Raw genomic sequence first — 8,212 nt, 5'->3', positions numbered from 1 at the left:
GGTCTAGAATCTCCTCCTATGAGTGAAAGAAAGGGTTTATATATAGCCTTTAGAGAGTGCCATGTGCTGAAAAGGATAAATGAATTATTCCTTCAGCCCCAAGGCATCTTTTTAACCAATTTGGATAGCTGGCTGCCCCTCATTGGTTTCAGCATTGTGTGCTAACCAAATGAGGCCAGCTGCCCCCTATTCTAGAAGCTTCTAATATTAACCTTATTTGAAAATCCTATTCCTATTTTCCAAATTAACCTCCTATGTTTCCATTTGTTCAATTAAGACCCTAGAATTTTCTACAGGATTTATGACAAATAGAAATAAGCAAACAGATATCAACAAACGAGATCAAACAGCAAGACCAACAAAACCAAACTTTGAACATCTCATATCTTTAAACAAAATAAACCTAAACCTCGAGATTCATAGTGAACTCTCAATGCTCTTTGGACTGACATTTTGATAATGAGCATATGCAAACAACTAATGCCATATAGAATTAAACATAGGATAATTAAGCAAACATTAAATCAACCTATTTTAAAAGCTAACTAATTAAGCAATTTTGAACATCAAAACAGCAAAGATGTCTAACACTAATAATGAACTACACTAGTTAAATTAATTAAACATGAACTAAAACAAATTAACAAACCCCAGTCAAAAAATTTGACCAACTGATGATTCTGATGAAAACGCATAAATTAATGAGCCCTAAAACTACTAACTAAGCGTGAGAAAAACACTAACAACCCACTGATTATGGCTTCCTAAATCTCTTTTATTTTGGTCAAAGAAAAGAAAACTAGAAGAAAGCCGAGTGATGAAAAAGAGAAGAAGATAAAGAAAAAGAGAAGGATGATTAAATAGAACAAGGGAGACAAAAGGAATATATATACCTATACTGAAATGGAAGGAGGGTGACTCAGATGGGACTATGGCCATCTCCGATTTAAGTCAAAATAGGTGTTAATCGACTGTTCTCGTTGAGAACAGACGAGTAACACCCATTTCCAGCTTGAATCTTCTTGGAAGTCCAATTTAGGGTTTGCATGCCCCCAGATATGAAATTGGTGGAATTTGGGCGGGATTTGGGTGAAAATGTTTAGGGATTTAGAAAGAGGAGAGGACGGGGGTTGCCTAGTAAAAATTTGGGAAAGTTTAGAGCGTCGCAGCCACCTGAGGCGATTTCCGGTCGGCGGCGGATGGTGGTGACTTGAGAGATAACAGAGATAAGAGATGGCTGGGAAGTGAGGATTGGTCTCTAGGGTTTGGAGGTCCAATTCAGACAGTTTTAAGGTAATTGGGAGTGGAGTTCGGAGCCGTTGGATCATATTAGATGAAGAATCGAGATCAAACTTGACAAAACAACGTTGTTTGGTTTATGTAAAAGACTGGACCGGGTATGGAGGGTTTTGGGCTTGGGTTTGGACCGATTTTGGGTATAACAAATAGCCCAATTTCAAATTAGGCCCCCTTTCCTCAATTCCCTTTTTTATTTCCTTTTCTTTGTTTTTCTTTAATTAAAAATCCTAAATTAAATTCCTAAATTAATTTAAATTACAAAAAATATCCAATTCCCTACAAATTATAAAAATTCCTTGATCCCAACTTTAAAAGGAAAACTACTATTCTAGAATTAAAGCTAAAAATGCAAAAATAACACATTTTGTGTGATTTTTATTTTTTAATAAAATAAATAATTAATTAATTAATCCTAAAAACTATAAAAATAAAACCTAAATGCAATGCATCGTATTTTGGCCTTTTTTATGATTTTTAATGGAAATTAAACGTGCACAAAAATGCAAACAATTAACAAAATCCTACAAAAATCCTATAAAATGGAAAATAATTAGAAAAAAACTGTTTTCTTGGGTTTTATAGGAGTAATTCATATAGGGCCTGCGAAGAAACATATAATGTACCCTACTTATATCAGTACTTGAGCACTCAATTTTCCAACCATTTCACATCAGACAATGATACAAGTTAAATTGGTACAAAATTTAAATCATGTTCTTATGAAGACCAAATTTCAATTACAACACAAGCTCAGTAATCAAAACCTTAAACACTCCAAAATTAGTTTAGAATAATAGATATGGAAGAGCATAAAACTGGAGAAAATAAAGAAAAAAAAAAGAAGCTAGTTGACTTGAAGAAACCATACACACAAGAGAACATTTTAAGCATTCTTCTCCTTGAGGTTGAAGACGTCAACAACCTAAGAACCCTAGCGAGAATAGACACAGCCGTTTCGAGGATCAGCCTAAGCTATCTTCTTCTTCCTTGAAACAAAAAACACCAACATATAAGCGGATTTCTGTTTCTCAAAGGAGATGGGGTTTAGTTGATTTGAGTTGAATTTACCGATCGAAGTCCGTTTGCGATTCCTTCGTGTTAAGCGGATTCCAACCCGAGTTTTTTTCACGGTTTGTGATTTGCCTCCCTGTAGTTTTCTTCGTTCGGATCTTTATTTTGGTGTAGCTGTTTCAGAAACTTTGTTTTTTCATATACTAAAGAAATCTGCCTTACAGGTTCTTTCCCTTATTCCTTTTCTATTTTTTCATGTAATTTGTGTGTTTGTTGTTTTCTTATCTTTTTAGTTTTTTTATTGTGGTTGTCCGTTTCTTCTTCAACTTCTACTATTAGTTTGGTAGTGTTCAAATGAGTGTAAATTTGACCTAATTTCATGTTGCGATAGCACCGTTACGATGAATCTGTTTCACTATTTGAGGTGTGCTTTTAAAATTGAGTATTGAACATGTAGGCTCAATTTGTTCAAATAGGAGCAAATGTATTAATGTGAGTTTGTGGAATCTTGTTGTGGAAACCGAAAACGGATATTTCTTCTGTAATTATAATGATAGTCTGATAATTGCTCAAATTGTTTGATAATCCATCTTCTTTTGGTGAGAGAGATGGAGTAACAGAAGAAATTGATTTATAGGTACTTGAATTATGTTCATTTCATTTTTTGGAAAATTACCGGTATTAAGATTGGAAAACCCTTTATTGGTGTTTATAGGGCTACCTTCAAATTGGTAAGCCAAAGGAAGGATTTTGATAGAGATGTAAATTTGCCTCAAATATAAAGAGGAAGGCAAAAGTGCATGGTTGATTTCTTTTGGGGAATTCTAGATAGACTAATGTAATGTAGTTGTTTATGCAAATGGTTGGATAGGTAGGGTAAACGTTCTGGACATATTGGGTTCAGAAAGGAGAAAAAGTGTTTTTTAATAAAGTCTTGTTGTAGAGTAATTTGATCATGTTCTACAGCACCCATGGAAAGGAGTGAACCAACATTAGTTCCAGAATGGTTAAGAAGTACTGGAAGTGTTACTGGGGGTGGTGGCTCTTCAAGTCCCACTTTGCATCATCTTCTTTGCATTCAGATGTCACTTTATCCAATGTCTTCTCGAAATAGATCTCCTAGGAGTGTTAGTGACAAAGTTAGCCCACGTTCTGTGTTTTTGGATCGCAATTCATCATCGAATTCTAGGCATAGCTCCAGTGGTACTAGTTCGAAGCATCCATACAGTAGCTTTAATAGAAATCATCATGACTATGGGTACGGTTCCCGTGTCATGGTCACGACACATAATTCCCAATTTGGGTGTGCATTTCATGTGACCCTATCATAATTTTGAATAAATAAACATGTTATAAATCCGGGTGTGTATTTTATGTGACCCAATTTCAATTTCCAATAATGTTAAATAAAATAAATATGTCGTGAACTGTGGGTGCATTTCATGTAGCGTGGTTTACGATGTGTTTTCAAAAACAAACAAGTGTATGACAATCATGAATTTTCCTAAAAATATTAAAAACGGTCAGAAAGTTAAAAAATGCATGTAGGTTTAAAATGTATAATTAATAAGATAATTAAGCCAATTGTTAATAGTTGAGCGACCGTGCTAGAACCGCGGAACCCGGGAATGCCTAACACCTTCTCCCGTGTTAACAGAATTCCTTACCCGGATATCTGTGTTCACAGATTGTAAATAGAGTCAATCTTTCCTCGATTCGGGATTTACACCAGTGACTTGGGATGCCATAAATTATCCCAAGTGGCGACTCTGTTTTAAATAAAATAATCTCCTTTCCATTGTCACCTAAATTAGAAAAACTCTCCTATACTCTCTTTCCGGGGTAGTAAAAATGAGGTGTGACAATGGGTAGGTCGAGGCCCTGTCCCGATCATGATACAGTTCGGTTATCTCTAGAGGCTTCTAGATGAGTCCTAGGTATTATTTATGCTAGTATTGTGGCCTCGCCAGCCCTATGTACATGTTCGATTTTCTATTGCTGGTTGTAGACTTTTATGGAGGACACTTCGACATGCACAGTTATGTATATGTGCTCTTGGGTATGTTTACCCCTCAGATGAGAGACACGTTATTTTCATATGAGAGAGACGTTATTTTCAGATGATTCTGAATATTGCCTCATCGTCATTGATAAGTATTGTCGCTTGCAGGTAGGCCTCGTTGGCATAAGTTGAGGGCTATCCCTTCAGAGTTCGCAGTAACAGAGTGGTACCGAGCCGAGTATGGCACCGGGTGACGACCACGCCTTCCCAGTTTTGGGGCGTGACAAACTTGGTATCAGGGCAGTTCAATCCTAGGGAGTCTACAAGCCGTGTCTAGTAGAGTCTTATTTATAGATGTGTTGTGCACCACATTATATAATAGGAAGCTACAAGTCATTTAGGAGTCTATTACCCTTCTTCAAATCCAAATCGTGCTATAGAGCTGAGTCATAAGAGTTCGAGCCAAGATTTATGTTTGCTAATTATTGAGATGCTTGCAATTAGAAAAATTACAACTAGCCAGAGGGCTAATACATCAACATGTAAGGGCACTAATATAGAGAGAGTTCTTGATGACATGGCCCTATTTGATACCCTATCAGATTGTGCACACCAAATTTGCAAATTTCCAGCTTAAGAGCCTAAGATGGGAATATCAAACACACCCTAGAATAGGAGGCCATGGGAGTATCAGAAGGTAAAAGTATAAGTTTCAACAAGTGACAGAAGCAAGGTGAATGAGGGTAAGATGTACACTATTAGTGAAGAGTATCAGTATTTACAATTCATGAATAGAATATAAGCATTCTAGGTTACCTTCAACACTAACAGAGATATGTAAAATTGGCCACACCTATCTCAGTTATGCCCTATTGGAGCTAACAGATATAATGATGCAGCTGGGGTAAAAGTAACCCAAAATGGTGGATAGATTGTTAGTGTTAGATGACATTTCCGAAGGATATTGTAAACGTGATAATAGTTCTCCTTGTGAGACACTAGTTGGTGCACTCTGAATAGTACAGTTAGATATGAATACTAGAATGTTTAGAAATTTTAGAGGATAGGCACCGGAATCCAAGAAGGGATAAATATTTACTTTAGTATGGCTCCTGTTCCCAGTAAAGTGAGGATGTTAGGCGACCCGAAGAGGTAGTGGATGGAGCAAGGGGATCAAAAAAAGGGAAAAAATGTTTTGTTAAATTTTTGCAGAATAAAATGATAGACAGAAATGTTAGCAGGAGAATAAGAAAAGAATAAATGAAGCATTATGAGTAAGATTTGATAAATGGGTGATAATGGTAAATTAAAATATGATAGGAAAATAGAGTATATAGTCAAGTGAAAGAAAAGACAAGAGGTGACCGACCTTGAGATGATAAAACTGTATAAGCCATAAAGTCATACCCTCACTTCGAGAAATAAGTTGGTGACTACAATGTGATTACTAGAAGGCTAAGTTAGACCCTGGAGTAATAAAGATTAGCATGGGTTAGTAAACAAGATAATACCTAAAATTAATTAGGGAATAGAGGATTTGATAATAGTCGACATCGTGGGAATTTTAGAGACCGCATTTCGGCAATAATAGAATGCACGACAGAAGATTTACATTTAAAGGTCATTCAGGAAGATACTTCCCTAAAGCAGGCACTGCGAGCGGAGTTAAGCTTAAGGGACAAAGTGTGCTAGTTACACTAGGTGTCACCCTTGTATGTAAGAAATTTAGTTATCCTTAGTACAAGAAGGGTTATTGCAAGGCGAGCAAGGGCCATTAAAAATAATATATGGAAAAATGCCGAAGATGAAGAGGTAAAACATGTGCATGTAAAACATAAGAGCATTAAATGCTAGTACTCCCGTAAAGAGGGAAGATTGTATGATATGGTATTAAGTCAGAGTTAAGTGGTTCAGATAACTATGGAATGACAAAGGAAGAATGCGATAAAAATGTTAAAGGGATAAGACTGCGCTTATTCAAATCCTACAGATATGTTAGGATCCCAAAAAATTATGCAAGCTATATGTCAGGGAGAGACAATAAAGGTTCCTATAAAGGATTCTATTGATAAATAAGTGTGAATGTATACATAATGAGTTAGTGTGAGTGTAAGTTAAGACAAAGGAAATAACACAAGAGAGATTATACAGAATATAGATATGAGAATGGACCAACGAGTAGCTAGTAGTTGATTCAGGAAGAGTCTTAGTTATGGCAAAATAAGAGGTCATAGATAAATTTGCTGATCGTGCAATATAAACGTAGTGAACCCCAACATAAGTAATTCAATCTCGTAGATACAAGATCGTAATCCTTGAGAAATATTCAGTGGGGGTAGTTAATGGTACGATATAAGTGTTACAGATATGAAAGAGAGTTCCATTGGGGTGTGACGACCCAAAGGGTCATCACCTGTTTTCTTACCCATTATGTGTTTTTGAGGCCTTGAAAACCTTATTTAGAGTCGCTTCGATTTGCGTGCACATTCCGGGCGCGTAGACGGAAAGCCTAAATATGAAATTCTGTGAAAAATGTTAAGTCTTGACTTTAAAATGAATAAATTTGACTTCGGTCAATATTTTGGATAAACGGATCCGGACCCATGATTTGATAGTCCCGAAGGGTCCGTAGGAAAATATGGGACTTGGGCGTATGCCCGGAATTGGAATCCGAGGTCCCTAGCCCAAGAAATAAATTTTTAAGTGAAATTGTTTTCAGAAATTGTTTAAAGAAAATTTGAAGTGAAAACGGATTAGAAAGCAATGGTATCGGACCCGTATTTAGGTTCCGGCACCTGGTACAGGTCTTATATATGACTTGAGTCATTCCTGTGAAATTTGGTTAAAAAGGGACGTCGTTTGACGTGATCCGGACCTTAATTGAGAAATTTGATGTTTAAAAGAGTTTTGAGAAATTTTATTGACCTCGAGGTTTAATTCGATGCTCGTGATGTTATTTTGGCCATTTGAGTACATGAATATGTCCGTAGGATGTTTTTGAGGTTTTATGTATACTTAGGTTGGAGTTTCGAGGGCTCGGGTGAGTTTCGAATGGGCTCCGGAATGCCTTAGGCTGAAAAAGTCAGATGTTGCAGGTTTAGGAAGTTGCAGTCTCTGAACCCTATAGTGCGGTCCGCGAGAAATCGCGTGCAACCGCGGAAGGGCCAGTGCAGCCGCGGTCGCCTTTGTGCGGTCCGCGGTGGAGGCTGAGCGGCTGCGGTCCATTTGATGCGGTCCGCACTGAGGGTCTGAGGGGTATAAATAAACGGGAATTTTAGTTATTTTTCACTTTTTCAAAACCCCAAAACATAAGAGGCGATTTTTCAAACAACCTTTCTTCTCCAAAACGTTGGTAAGTGATTTCTAACTCATTTTCTTCACTCCTTAACATCTTTTAACATGATTTTAACTTCAAATCAAAAAATTTTATGGGGAAATTGGGTGTTGTGGGTAGAACCTACGTTTTCTAAAATTAGGGATTTGGACCTCAATTTGAGGTCCGATTTCAAAACAAATTATATATTTAGATTCGTGGGGGAATGGTTAATCGGGTTTTGGTCCGAACCTCGGGTTTCGACCACGTGGGCCCAGGGGGTGCTTTCTGACTTTTAGGTAAAACTTTAGAAAACTCATTTTCATGCATTGGGGTTGATTCATTTAGCACTTATTAATGTAATTAAGTAACTTGTGACTAGATTCGAGCGGATTGGTAGTGGAATCAAGGGTAATGCTATATTTGAGACTTGAGTGGTGATCAAGGCATCAAGATAAGTGTTTGGTCTAACCCTAGCTTGAGGGATTAAGAGTTGAGTCATACTTACTACTTGCTTCTTGTTGAGTACGACGTATAGGCATAGTGACGAGTATCTATACGTTGGTGTCAAGCATGACCGTGAGTCT

The sequence above is a fragment of the Nicotiana tabacum genome, chromosome 10 (genome assembly GCF_000715075.1).
Source record: "Nicotiana tabacum cultivar K326 chromosome 10, ASM71507v2, whole genome shotgun sequence".
NCBI classification, from domain to species: domain Eukaryota; kingdom Viridiplantae; phylum Streptophyta; class Magnoliopsida; order Solanales; family Solanaceae; genus Nicotiana; species Nicotiana tabacum.
The sequence above is the reverse complement of the archived record's forward strand: the minus strand, read 5'-3'. Positions refer to the sequence as shown.